At 41.4% G+C, this 14805-nt stretch overlaps 1 protein-coding gene across 10 annotated transcripts in view; it reads left to right on the forward strand.

The window, feature by feature from the left end:
* Nucleotides 1-14805, forward strand: part of Sgms1 (sphingomyelin synthase 1) — a 296894-nt gene that overhangs the window by 103116 nt on the left and 178973 nt on the right. For 9 of the 10 annotated variants that reach the window (XM_045154617.1, XM_045154610.1, XM_045154666.1 and 6 more), the window contains exon 2: nt 12024-12106. The gene's annotated coding sequence lies outside the window, so the exon portion shown is untranslated. Of the gene's footprint in view, nt 1-11258; nt 11276-12023; nt 12107-14805 lie in introns of those variants that run through there. The other variant, XM_045154620.1, reaches the window with a different exon arrangement.

Raw genomic sequence — 14805 nt, forward strand, 5'->3', positions numbered from 1 at the left:
CATCTCTCCAGTCCTTATTATTACTTTTTTTGCTTTGTTCACTTATGTGCTGTTAATTTTAGTAGTTTAAAATGTGATAAAATTCATTTTTGATGATTTCCTTGAATTAGATTCATACTTTAACTGGATCAAATATTATAACCATTTCTATGATTCTTGATGCAGAATGGCAGAATAGTTCCCTGCCTAGGGCATCATTCATTTTATTTTAGTGCCATTAGCATTGAATCTTTTAAAGTGCCTATTTATTGGAAAAAATGTTCAAGTCTGTATAGATTTCTAGTATTGGTGGAACCTGGTGACTGCACTCCCAGATAAGTGAACCAGTGACTCACACAGTTCAGGTAAGTCAGTTATCCTAACTTGATCCATATAGCTGTATAGAAAGGCGTACTACTTCATGGTGAAGATTATAGAGGCAACTGGAAACTAAAACTTCTTAGCATATTTAGAGATTTAAAATTAGCTCACATTGGTACAAGATATCACTATACATGTGAATGTACCTAATTCATTCACAAGACAGAATTTGGTCTTTGGAATCAGAGTTGCAGCCTTGCTTCTGCCGCTTGCAACCTGGTTACCAAGTCTTCCTCTCTGATATTTTTGATTTCACTTTTCCTTTACCTTTCTGTACACACACACACACATATACATACACACACGATATTATACATATATATGTATACATCCTATGCTGCTGTGGCCTGAGTGCTGGGATTATAAGCATATAAACATGTCCCACTACCATGTCCAGCTCAGTGTCTTTATTTGTAAGAGGAGTTAATTGCTGCCTGACTGTCATACTATTGCTAGAATTAGAATTTTTGGTATATCCTAAGAGCTTAATATGTGCAGATGGTGATAACCCAAAATATTTGCTCAAACAGTGGGTAACTGGAAATTTCTGGTAGCCAGAGACCTGAGAAACAAGTCTGACCATTAGGTAGGATGACTGGATCCCATATGTAGTGACTGACCACCTTTTATCTTTGGTCAACAGTAGTCATGCTGAAGGACCTGTGGAGTACCCGTGAGACATTTGAACCATTCTTTTTCCTCTCTTCTCTCTCCCTCCCTCCTTCCTTCCACTTCCTCCCTCTCTTCCTCCCTCCTCCTCTTCCCTTCCCTTCCTCCTGCTCTCTTTCCCTCCTTTTTATTTTTGGTGATGCTGGGGAGTTAACTTAGGGCCTCTTAACGTGTTAGGCAAGTATTCTGTCACTGAGCTATACCTGCAGCCCTTGAATAATTTTTATTGGACTATATACTTAAAGACATTTTGAAATGAATAAGCCCTGCTTGGAATACAAAGATAGAATTAGTAATTACAAAACAAACAACAAACAACAACAACAACAACAACAAAAACAGATCTGGGGCTGGAGAAATGACTCAGCAGTTAAGGCTTTCACCTGCAAAACCTAACAACCTGGGTTTGATTCCCCATTACCCAAGTAAAGCCAGATGCACAAAGTGGCATATGCATCTGGAGTAGGTTTCTAGTGGCTAGATGCCTTGATGTACCCATTCTCTCTCCTTCTTTTTCTCTGTTTGCAAAATAAATAAATAAATATTTAAAAAACAGATATACAGTATTGGACACGACCTGAGATAAGACAACAACTTATTACAATCAAGAAAAATGGAAGATGATTAAAAAGAATAATTTACTTTGAAAGGTAGTCTGTCTATGTTCCTTCAAAAATATGAAGTGAGCTGGGCATAGTGGCACACACCTTTAATCCTAGCACTCAGGAGGCAGAGGTAGGAGGATCACCATGAGTTCGAAGCCACCCTGAGACTACATAGTGAATTCCAGGTCAGCCTGGACTAGAGTGAAATCCTACCTCGAAAAACAAAAGAAAGCAAAAGAAAAAGAGTGAACCCATGAACACACTGTAGGACTGATGATGATCCTGTCTCATTATGTGAGTGATAGTGGGAATTTCACTGTTACTAAATCTTACGACAAGTAGGTGACTTGTAAATAGTGCCTGTCCAGCCAAGAGTGTTGCTGTAAGAAACCTTGTACTTCCCATACACGCTTTCCTGAGGTGGTGTGCTCGTAAGCTTTTTGGTAAAAGTATAAGTAACTGCATGGTTCCTCCTTTTGTATGCTGTTTCAACTGCTTTCTCCTTGCTGAGACAAAATATCTGACAAAAATCAGCTCAAGAGAAGGTTTATTTCAGCTTGCAGCTCCAGGTTGCAGTCCATCATGGTGGGGAAGGCATGGGGACAGGAGCTCTTGGCAGCTGCTCACATTCATCCCAACAGTGAGGAAGCAGAGAGTGATGAATGTTGTTGCCTAGCCAGTGTGTGTGTGCCCTTGTGCACTCGCTTTCTCTCTCTCTTTCATAGTCTAGGATCCCTGCCCATGAAATGGTGTTGCTCATAGTTAAGGTGGGTCTTCCTAGTTCAGTTAACCTAACCAAGATAATCCCTCACAGCCATGCTCAGAGGCTAACCTATTTTGATACTCCTTCACAGATTGTTTGAGGTCCTGTCAAGTTGGTAACATAAACCGTGATACATGCACTGCACAGACTACTATAAAGGGCATTTTGTTGCTCATTACTTAGGAGAAGTCATTTTTAAACACATATATATTTTTTATGTTATGTTACCTGAAATATTGTTTGCAGATGAAAATTATTAAAATAATTTAACATGAACTTTTTAAATGGTAGTATCATAATTTCAACAAACTATCCGTTTGGCTATGTCTTTTCAGATTTTGGAATAGAAAATCATGCATGGTATTAATGGCTGTACAGACGCTGGGGAGTTTTGGGGAAAGCCAAAACTGATAAACCTCTGCTGAGTAGTCAGGTTTTATGTTGCAGTGTGGCTGGTCATTAATTTCAAGACTTGTCTAACCAGTATATATTAAGGGAACATGTAATTTTTTTTTTTCCCCAAGGTAGGGTCTCACTCTATCTCAGGCTGACCTGGAATTCACTATGTTATCTCAGGGTGGCCTCGAACTCATGGCAATCCTCCTATCCCTGCCTCCTGAGTGGTGGGATTAAAGGCATGCGCCACCACGCCCAGCTAGGAACCTATAACTTTGGTTGGTGATTGAGGAGATAGATTGTGATGCTTTATGCTTTAACATAAGGAAGCTTGGACAAGGAAATTGCATAGGTTATTAGGGGAAAGCCCTCTTTAGTCTCAGAGTAGAATTGGATCATAAACAGGATTAGTCATTCATTTCCTCCTCCCACACTCCCCAGCTTGATTCTACTTTGCCCACAGCATTAATTGTATGATGTTGTAATTATTTGTTTATGTTCTCTCCAGTAAACTCGCTGGCCCATTCCCATTTTTCTTTGTGCCTATGTGCCAAGCTCATTGCAAGTAGGTTGTTACATATATGATTCATGCATAATAGTGTAGAAGGCATTTCTTAAGCTAGTAGGCATTTTGAAATATTGACAAATATTTTGAATAGTCAAAGGGGATCAGGAGGCATTTTTATTTTATTTTATTTTTTAAATTTTTATTAACATTCTCCATGATTACAAAATATATCCCATGGTAGTTCCCTTCAGGAGGCATTTTTATTTAAGGGTAAAAAGTGTTCATTTTATAACAAGTCAGAAAGTTTAACCTTCCATCCCCCACATTTCCATAACTATTAAGTTATGAGGTCTGAGGTCTCCCTGAAGGTGATAACTAACACTCAGGCAGCCCTTCATAGTTTTCTCCTCCACCTTTTTGTTTTGTGGCTGAGGGTGACATTTGTCCACATTTATTGAAGGCCCTAAGTCAGTATATTGCAGTGGTGATTACTCACGGACTGTTCCCTCAGGGATGCATTTATATGCTGGAAGTATTAGTGTAATTAATATCTTGAAATTCATGCAGTGGTTTGTTGCTGCCTTTTTTTTTTCTTGAGTAAAGGTGTATTAGTCAGTTTTCCCACTGTGACACAATACTTATTAAAAGCAACTTGAAGAAAGGCTTATTGTGACTCACAATTCAAGGATATGGTACATTATAATGCAGCAGCTGGTCACATTGCATGCAGTCAGGAAGCAGAGTGATGAATGCTAATCCCCAGCTTGCTTTCTCCTTTTTATTCAGTCCACGTCCTCTGCCCATAGCATGGTGTTGCCCATAAGTGGTTCTTTTTACTTCAGTTAACCCAGTCTAGAAACTTTCTCACAGACATGCCTAGAAGTCTGTTTTCTAGGTTGATTCTGGATCCTTTTGATAGTCGCTATGAACCACCACAATAAGTGACACACAGACCTTCAAACGGTTTAGGAGCTGTTGATAAGGCCATGTGTGGGGGTTAAGGCTGCTGTGTAGTGTAGAGATCTGTCATAGTAGCGTAGAATGAGAACTGTCATAGAAGCTCATGTTGATGGATTACATATCATGATCGCCCAATGTGGTGGGCTGCCAAGCACAACACAGATCATGGGGATGTGAGATACATATGGCTGAATGTTGCTTAATGAATTTCTGATTGGTGCCAAGGTATCCTCGGGAGGATGGCTGTGTCCTGTCCCTGATGCATCTGTCCTTGCTAGTACATTTGCCATTTTTTTTTTTTTTTGTTTTTTTTGAGGTTAGGGTCTCACTCTGGCCCAGGCTGATCTGGAATTCACTATGTCATCTCAGGGTAGCCTCGAACTCACGGCAATCCTCCTACCTCTGCCTCCCGAGTGCTGGGATTAAAGGCGTGCACACCATGCCTGGCTTCATTTGCTAGTTTTAAGAGCAATCTTTGCTACTTACTGGTGGCATGAGCTAGAGCTGCCTGAGGAACTTAGATTTGCCATTTGTAAAGTTGATCATTTGATAAATCTGAGTGGTTTTGAAGATTGAATAAAATCTCTGAAGTGCTTGTTATAGACCAAGGGCAGAGTGGCTCTCAAACACAATGATGACTTCTGTTACCTCTTACCTCCAGAGCTTTTCTCATTCTCTAGCATCATGAAACACAGATTTTTATATGTATATATTTTGGTGTTAAGAAATGAACCCAGAGCCTCGTGCTTACTAGGCAAGCACCCTTTTCACTAAGGTAAATTTCCCAACCCTGGCTTTATATGTTTTTTGGGTCATAATAGTCCATGATTACTGTTATCTTAGTAAACCTGCATTTTATTAAAGCCTTTTAGATTTCATCTTTCCCATTTTATTTCATGTATGGCTTGGAATAGGTCTTGAAACAGACTGATGATATCAATAATTTATTTACCATTTATTTGTTTTTTAATTTTTGTGTGTTGAATAGATCCGAGTACTGGAATGAAGCTTCTTTATTCCATGTGTTTATGTGTGTGTGTGTGTGTGTGTGTGTGTGTGTTTTGGGGGGTATTCATGGTCATGAGTACATGTAGAGGCCAGATGATAACCCGGGTGTTACCTTCAAGAATGCCGTCTACCTCTTTGAGTCAGGGTCTCTCCCTGGCCTGGAGCTCACCAGTTAGACTAGACTGGTTAGCCAGTGAGCCCCAGGGGTCCTCCTGGTTCTACTTCCTCAGTGCTAGCATCAGGCATGCATCACTATGTTTAGTATTTTACTGGGGTATTTGGGATCAGACTCAGCTCCCTATGCTTGACAGGCAAGCATTTTTATTACTGAGTTATCTTCCCAGCTCTGTACAAGAAGTGTCCGAATGTAACTGCTGTGATTAGTATTGCATTGCTGGTAGAAAGTACCCAACCAAAAATGGCTTCTAGGTGGTATGGGTTTATGTTGGCTTACAGACTTGAGGGGAAGCTCCATGATGGCAGGAAAAATAGCATGAGCAGAGGCTGGAAATTGCTTCCTGGCCAACACCAGGTGGACAACAGTAGCAGGAGAGTATGCCAAACACTGGCAAGGGGAAGCTGTTTGCAATACTCATAAGCCCACCCCCAACAATACACCTCATCTGGGAGGCTCTGATTCCACAATTGCCATCAGCTGGGGACCAAGCATTCAGAGGAGCACATGAGTTCTACCCCTGGTCCGCATAAACTCACCACCATCCATGATATGAAATACAATGCATTCAGTGCAACTTTAAAAGTCCCCATTGTTTTTATCCGTATCAGTGGTGGTCAAACAAAACAAAGACAACAACAATAAAAAACCCATAATGGCACAGAATAAACATTCACACTGCAAAAGGTGACATTGGGGGTGGGAGAGATGGCTTAGAGGTTAAGACATTTGCCTGCAAAATCAAAGGACCCAGGTTCAATTCCCCAGGTCCCTTGTAAGCCAGATGCACAAAGTGGCACATGTATCTGGAGTTCTTTTGCAGTGGCTGGATGCCCTGGTATGCCCATTTTCTCTCTCTCTCCCTCTCTCTGCCTCTTTCTCTCTCTCAAATAAATAAAAAGATGGCATTGGGCATAGCAAAGGAAGATTGAACCAATACAAGTTTTAAAACAAACAGGACAAACATCTAGTTCCATAGCTCCAAGTCCCACATCTAACCAGTGACAAGTCTGGAGTTCCAGTTCTGCCCCTTCAGTTCAGCTGCTCATAGCCCCAGGTAGACCCACCTGGTGCTAGCAACTCGCCTTGGTAGACATGCTGTAGTCCTGGTGTCTCCACTGCAGCCCCTGGTGCATCCTCATGGCTCCATCGGGCTTCTAAGCAGGAAGGTCCAGCAACCCTGCTTCACATTGTCCATGGCCATTTCCAAAAACCAAAATAGAGTTGAAAATCCAATGACACTCATATTCCTTCATTTTTACACTCCATACTGCCCAGAGGGCTACCAAAGTTGTTAATGTAGTGGGAAGAATCCAACTTTGCAGAACAGGAAACTCCTTCAGCATTCAGGCCTCTTTCAAAGACTCAGCAGCTGTTCCTGCTGACCCAGTGCTGATTAACTGTCTCAATCTCAGTAGTTGTAATCTCTAAAACAAGTGCAGCTAAACCAAACTGTTGTCTTCAGCCTGAAGGTTTTCTTTCTTTCTGTGGCATACCCATCTTCCCACCCCAGTTCATTTCTTTTCAGTGCAACGCTGTACAAGTTTTCAGGTGATAGGCAGGCAGCACACAGCAGGCCTCTCACACAAACTGCCTTTAGCTCAGGCCCTACACAATTATTTCTCATCCTCCTAAGCCAAACTTCACAGTTTTTAATGCATTTAGTCTTTCAAATCTGACCAGAATAAGCTATCAAACTCTTGTCTTCAGCACTGCGAGGCATCTCTTGGGCCAAGGTTTCAATTCCTTCCATATTCCTCCTGCAGATCAGTTCCAAAAGGTCAAAAGCCATACAGGTTTCAAGCAGAAACAATTCCACTTCTCTGGCACCACCAATTTTATTTCAAATTGCTGGCAAAAAGCACCCGACCAAAAGCAGCTTGCGGGAGGAAGGGTTTATCTTGGCTTACAGACTTGAAGGGCAGAAACTTGGACATCTCCTGACCAACGTAAGGTGGAAAACAGCAGCAGGAAGAGTGTGGTAAATTGGCAAGGGAAATCTGGCTGTTAACATTTATAAGCCCATCCCTAATAACATACCTCCTCCTGGAGGCTCCAATGCTCAAATTGCCATTAGCTGGGGACCTAGCATTCAGATGTGCACATGCTGTGGTTGAAGAAACCTTTCTCTTTCTAGCATGTGTCAAGATGGCCCAGCTCCCCTAAGCACTGCACTTTGTTTCTGAGCCTGATGAGCCACCCTTTGCTTGTTCTGGCTTCACCTCAGTTCATGGGCTGTCTGGGCAGAGGCCATGTCTCAAATGCAGGAGCCCAAGACTCTGGAAGTGGACAGCCTGGAGTTGAAGACCACCTTTGCCAGTTATAAGCTGAGTAACTCAGGGATGGTTACGTTTTCTCTCTGCCCCTCAGTTTCTCTTCTGTGACTTGGGGACAATAAATGACAGTTGTATTAAACATGCAAGTATATTCCTAAGCATGGACACAGACTTAGTACTTAGAACATTGCATATAGTATATGGCAAGTGTTTATGATGATTAATAAGGTGATAACATTTTCTGAGCATGGCACTGGGTTGTGCCAGTTTTTTTTTTTTTTTTAAATTGTTATTTAAGAGAGAACAAAGCTGGGCCTAGTGGCACATGCCTTTAATCCCAGCGCTCGGGAGGTAGAGGTAGGGTAGGAGGATCACCGTGAGTTCGAGGCCACCTGAGACTCCATAGTGAATTCTAGGTCAGCCTGGGCTAGAGTGAGACCCTCCCTCAAAAAGCAAAAGCAAAAACAAAAACAAACAAACAAACAAAAAACAGAGAGAGAAACAGCGAGCGAACGTAAGAGGCAGATATATAGAGAGAATGGGTATACCAGGGCCTCTAACCATTGCAAACTGCATGTATCACCATGTGCATCTGGCTTATGTGGATACTGGGGAACCAAACCTGGATCCTTAGGCTTCAAAGGCAAATGCCTTAACTGCTAAGCCATCTCTCCAGCCCGGGCTGTGCCATTTTTAATCTTCATTTTTCTTACCCCAATACTCTACAATTGGGGAAGTGCTTGGTGAATGTCTCTTGAGATAGTGGACAGATACGGACTAATTGCATAGTGGAACACATAGCTTCTACCTTTTCACCTTGAAATTAGAGTTGCCGTATTGCTTTAATATAACCAGGGAATTATTTGTTAATAATAATTGATATGTTGTATCAAGTGCTTGCTATGTGATCAGTACAGACTAAATGTTTTGTGATTACTGTACTGAATCCTTCCTTGAATCTTGTGGGGAAGGATCCCATTTCACAGTTTGTAAATTTTATGTGTATTGTGCTTATTAGAGGCTGTGTTTTGAAGCAGGGAGATTTCTGTAGCATCTGAAGATCTAGACTTCTCTCTAGTCTCTGAGAGTCCGACTTTCAGTAACTGGTTGTATTAACTACTGTTATTACAGTGTCCATAAGGCAGAATCATGCATTCTACTTGAGCATCAATAAGCAGTTTTGTCTTGAGTATACAAACTGTCCATTCCTTAAAGACTCTTGATTTTGAGAAAGACCTTGTATTGATCCTGAAATTCTCTTACTTTAGGTTAAAGCTATTTTTATTTTTTTGTTTTTGGTGGAAATGAAACAAATTGATTTGTTGCTCATCACAATGCAGAATAGTGTTTAAAATGATGTCGAGTGGTGGTGTTTTCTATCCTTCTTCTGTAATGCCTCTGTTCTGGAGTATGAACCACAGATGGCCATAGCGCATCAGTGACATACAGGGCTCTGATGGAGTGAAACAGGATTTTGCCTGTCCACTAACACCCGACTTATACAGGAGCCAACATGTTACCTCAGTAGAGGACCCTCTGGGTTATACACATACTGACTTAATTACGTGCATCATAGTTTTCCCTCTGAGGGGTTCCTTCCTCCTTTTTTTTTTTTTTCTGTGCCTAGTAAGAATGCTTTTCCCCGCTGCCTCGAAACTTTTTTTTGGAGGGGGGCGGTGGCACATGTGTCTTGGTGACACATATTGGCTTTTATTAAGAGAATTGTCCATGGGTTTTGTTTATGGAAATTTTTGCGGCAGTTACTTATGAAGGATTCATATGGGTCACATCCTACTCGTTTTTTTTTTTTCCCTTTAAAGAAATTTTTTATTTTTCTTTTAGAAATCCTTACGTTTAGAATTTCTACTTTTAGAGAAGTAGGAAACAAATTGTACCTCTAAGCCTGTTCATGCATTCTCACATACAAATGTGAATGTTGTACTCTTGGTCACCATAGACGTCCCGGGCCTTCTCCTGTTATACCCTACTGTGCTGTTTATGTTTCAGCCCAAGAACACTTGATGCTGTTGGTGTGAAATGCCTGTCAGCTCTGAGGCTCTGCCGCTTCCTAGCTGTGTGCCATGGGGAGGCCATGGTGCGTCACTGCCTGTGTGCTCATTTGTAACGTGGACGATAGGTACCGCCTGCTTGTGCTCATCCATTCTGACCACGTTCGTTTATTATTAGATGAGCCCAGGTGCTGGCTGAGTGCTAAGGGTGGGGCACTAACCCAGCTTCAGATAGAGATCACAGAAATCTTTCCAGGGGTTGTCATGCTCCAGCAAGTTAGCCAAGAGAAAAATGTGGGAGAGGGTGTTTGCCGAGAAAGGTCCCAGGGTTTCCACGAGGAGTGGGGCACGAGTCGGTGGGAGACGAAGTGGAAGAGCAGGCAGGGTGCAGGTCAGAGAAGTCTTCCTTGTCAGCCCAAGGCTTCCACAGAATGACACATGGATGATCTTACAGTGTTTTCCCACAGCTGGATTATTAGTTGTAAGGGAAATCGAGTGATTTTTTTTTAATTCGAGAAACTGGGAATTACTCTGGAAGAAAACTGGACTCTTGAGTGATGCTCAGAGTACTCCGTCACTTCTGGAATAAAAAGCAGAACCAAATGCTCAGGAGCCACCCGAGGAAATGGCAGACAAGTCAAAATGGAAATGTTCTGTTAATGCAAAACGCAGAAAAAGAACAGATTCTCTAACAGAGAGTCAAGTCAGCTTAGCTGCTTCCACGACGCCTAAAGCACAACCCATGGGGAATAGCTCCAACCCCACTGAGGAGCGTCCCCAATGGAATGGGGCCAGGGATAAGGGAAAAGAGGGTACCAACACATGATGTGTCCATATGAAACATTTTAATAATAATAATAACATTAAAAAAGTGGAGAAGCCATATTCTTCCAAAATGTTATAAAAGACAAAGGAAGGCTGTGTATTTCAGCTGACTGCCATTGAACTGGATCTGGAATTGGAGGAAAAGACATGTTACCAAGATCTTTATCAGGTTAATTTATATGGCAGTAGATTAAAGTCTCAACATTCAGCTTACCAATGTTGATAACTGTATTGTGATAATGTAAGAGTATCCTTATTCTTAGGAAATAAATTATTCCTCAGTATTTACAGGTAAAGGGCCATGGAGTAAGAAACGTGGCTTTATGTGGCCCAACTGAAGGAATGTGTGGAAGACAGCAGTAGTTGGGTAAAAGGGTTACTTGTTAACTGTAGATGAATCTAGGCAAACATTACCTGAGAGTTGTTTGTACTGTAATTTTACAACTTTTCTGTTGATTTCAAATTACTTTCAAGTTAAAAATTTGTTAAACTTCAGCAATGATAAATATGATTTATAAAAGGCTAACTGCCTTGGTGGATTTTCTACCCTTTGTGTTGTTTGGTAAGTAAACCTTTTTATGGCAGTGTCTTAGTCACTTAGCAAAGCCATTTCTGTATCTCTTGGCTAAGAACGCATATCTACTTAGTTCAAGAAGAGAGAAGCAGTATTGCTGTTGAAGTTAAAGCTGTGCTGTCATTTTGAGTCTTTTTACTTTTCGAGGTAGGGTCTCACTCTAGCCCAAGCTGACCTGGAATTCACTGTGTAGTCTCAGGGTGGCTTTGGACTCAAGGCGATCCTCCTGCCTCCACCTCCCAAGTGCTGGGATGAAAGGTATGAACCACCATGCCTGGCTTCATTTTGAGTCTTGACAGAGTTTGCAACGGAAGTTTTTTGAGAGCTGGGTTCTCATTTCTTCTTGCCTTCCTCTCCCCCCCCCCCCCGACTTTTAAGATAGTCTCACATAGCCAAGGCTGGCCTCAAACCCACTGTAGCTGAGGATGGCCTTGAATTTCTGATCTTCCCACCTCCACCCCCAAGTCTAGAATAAGAAGCATTTATGTCATTCCAGGGACTAAACCAGGCTTTATAAATGCCAGCACTCTGCCAACTGAGATACATCCCAACTCCCCTACTTTATTTTTTGTAACTTATTCTCTGTGTGGTTTAGGGATAATTCTCTAACCATTAAGGACTTCAGCTTCCGCTGCATTTAGAAATACTTGTCTGTTTTCAACCTTGTGTGGCTCCAATGGGAAAATCATGTGAAGGCTTTGTAAAAGAGTGTTTTCTTCTACAAATATTTAATTACTGTGTGTGGTTTTTGGCCTTTGATGAACAATGGCTGAGGTGAAGCTAGAGATTGTGTTAATTTGGGTGATTTCTTCCTTTAAAGGTCAAGTTCTTCCCTGATTAAATGGACACTTCCTCTTGGTCAACTTTGTTCTATTTTCTGCCTTCCTTATTCTAGGCAAACCTTCAGGGACTGAAGGAGCTGAGGCCTTTCAAGAACGGTGAAGTTGGAGCACAGCAGAGGGTGTGTAAGACACATAGGTAAGCAAAATCTGTGCTTTTCTCATTCTGAAAGAATTAATGTTACTCCTCCTGTACGGTAATGGGAGTGGCCATGTCTCAGGGAAAATCAGACATGCGAAGGCTGGCCAGTATACTTTGGGGAGGGTAGGGAAAAATTTGAAGAAGCCAGCTCCACCATTGAAGCAGTGTGGCCTGGTGGTAAAACAGGGTACAGGAAGTAGCTTCCTCCTAAGCCTTTTATAATCCTCTTGGGAAAGATTTCAGAAGGTCCAGGGGTGTCATTTGGGGCCAGACGGCTTCCTTTAATCTGGGCTTGCTTTCATTTGGGCCTTTTACCCTGCAAACTTATAGTTACCAAGTATGCTGTGTTTTTGCAGTTGGGCAGTCTAGGCCATTACTGTTTCAGGTTTCAATGTGATGAGGTAAAGACCTTGACCTAGAACATAAAAACCTGCTAAATGGCCTACATAGTGACATTATGTCACTGTTCATTTCCAATCTGGCACAATTATTGTGTCTTTATATTCATCAAGATAATATTACTACTTTTGGCTTCTTTTTAATACTGATGAGTGATATACTATATGTGGTATTTTGTACCTTGCATTTTTCTCTTGGTATGTTATAAGTATACTTGTTGCATATACTCACAGTGAGTTAATTTTTATTATTAAATCAAGTTCTGTTGTGAGAATCTGTCACACAGTTCATCTGTTGTTACACATCCTTCTGGTATTGGATACTTTGTTGCCAGTCTTGTAAGTGTGAAGTAGTCTATTTTAACTTGTTTTTCTTGAGTGAGATGTAGCATCTGTATTGGTTTGAATGTAAAATGTCCCTTATAGGCTCAAGGGTTTGAACACTTGGTTCCCAGGTGTTGCTTGGGGAGGTTGTGGAACCTCTAAGAGGTGGAGCCTTGCTGGAGGATGTGCGTCACTGGTGGGGGGACTTTGGGTTTTGTAGCCAGCCCCACTTAGCTGTTTGCTGTCCGCTTCCCATGGAGGCTGCAGACTGACCAGTGAGCCTCCCACGCCTGCTGCCATGCCTTCCTGCTGCGATGGCCTGCACCTCGTGGAGTCAGCTGCAGGAAACTTTGCCGTCCTCAAGCTGCTGCCTGTTAGATATTTGGTCATAGCCCTGTTTAACTAACACAGCGGCTTTTTCTAAGTCTACTTTGGAGAACAGAGTTTACAGTTTTAATGTAGACAAATCTTTTAGTCATCCTACCTCTGTCCTTCTCTCTTCTTCCATCCCCTCTCTTTTTCTTTTCTTTCAGCTTTCACTATGTAGCCTACTTGGCTTTGAACTTGTGACCCTTGCGCCTCGGTCTCTTTTGGGTTGGGATTGCAGGTGTCGGCTTCTTTTACTCACTGCTTGTATGTCTCGTGGAGTTTGCTTTGCACATTGAAATATAATCTAATAGTTTCTGCTCATGGCCCATTTTCATTGCAAATCTTTAATCTTTTGGGTTGAAGTTTCTGTTAGTTTGTGTTTTTAGTTTTCTTTTTTTTTTTTTTTTTTGCTGGTTTTGAAATTATGCATTGACTTTTGGTTGTTCTGGTAATTACTCTGAAATTGTTCTGTGGACATTTAGTAGTTTCGAAGTCAGTTTAGTTTAAGGTATCCTAATTTCTTTCTAGAACATGGGGCATCCAGTGAAAATGCATTCTCTCTGTACTTACATGTTCTTGTCAATTTTTTTTGTGTAACCATAAAAATTAGACAAGGTGGTATTTTAGGAATAGTTTTAGTTTAACTTTAATTTTTTTGCCATGTCTTGATGTTTGTTTTTTTTTTTTAACCCTTCTTCTATTTTGTGCTTTTCCTCTGATCAGCTTCATCTTTTCTGAGAATCTCCTGGTGGTAACTCCTCTAAGTTTCAATCTCTGTGTGCTCTCTCTTTTACTCTCAGAGTTCTCAGTACATAGTTACTTCCCTCTGGCTTTGTGAACAGCATGTCCATTGTACTTTAATGCTTTCATTGTTACTCTTAGCTCATTTAAGACTTTTGTTTGGCATTCTTTAATAAGATTGTCTTAGTGTTCTGCAGCTTTAAAAAAGTATGTTAATTATTTATTTGAGAGAAAAAGGGGGAGAGAGAGAGAGAGAGAGAGAGAGAGAGAGACAGACAGACAGAGAGAGGGGGGGGGAGGGGAGGGAGGGTGAGAGGGAGGGAGGGAAAGAGAAAGAGAATATGAATGAATGGGTGCTTCAGGGCCTCCAGCCACTGCAAATGAACTCCAGATGTATGCTTCACCTTGTGCATTTGGCTTACATGGGTCCTTAGGTTTAACAGGCAAGCATCTTAACCGCTAAGCCATCTCTCCATCTGTTCTGAAGTTTTTATCCTGTGTCTTTTATTACTTCTTTTTTTGAAAGGATATTTATATTTGAGATATAAGTAGACAGAGGCAGATAGAGAGAAAGAATGGGCATGTCAGAGCCTGTAGCCACTGCAAAAGAACTCCAGATGCATGTGCCACCTTTATGTGGGTCCTGGGGAATCTAACCTGGGTCCTTTGGCTTTGCAGACTAGGGTCTTAACTGCTAAGCCATCTCTCCAGCCCTTATCCTGTGTTTTAACTGTGCATTTCATATATTGCAGGTATATACCATTTAGCAACTCTAAAAAAAATTCTTAGCTATTAATGCTTTAAATATTGGCTCTTACCATTGCAAATGAACTCCAGACACATGTGCCACTTTGCACATCTGGC

This window comes from Jaculus jaculus, chromosome 1 (assembly GCF_020740685.1).
Source record: "Jaculus jaculus isolate mJacJac1 chromosome 1, mJacJac1.mat.Y.cur, whole genome shotgun sequence".
Taxonomy (NCBI): domain Eukaryota; kingdom Metazoa; phylum Chordata; class Mammalia; order Rodentia; family Dipodidae; genus Jaculus; species Jaculus jaculus.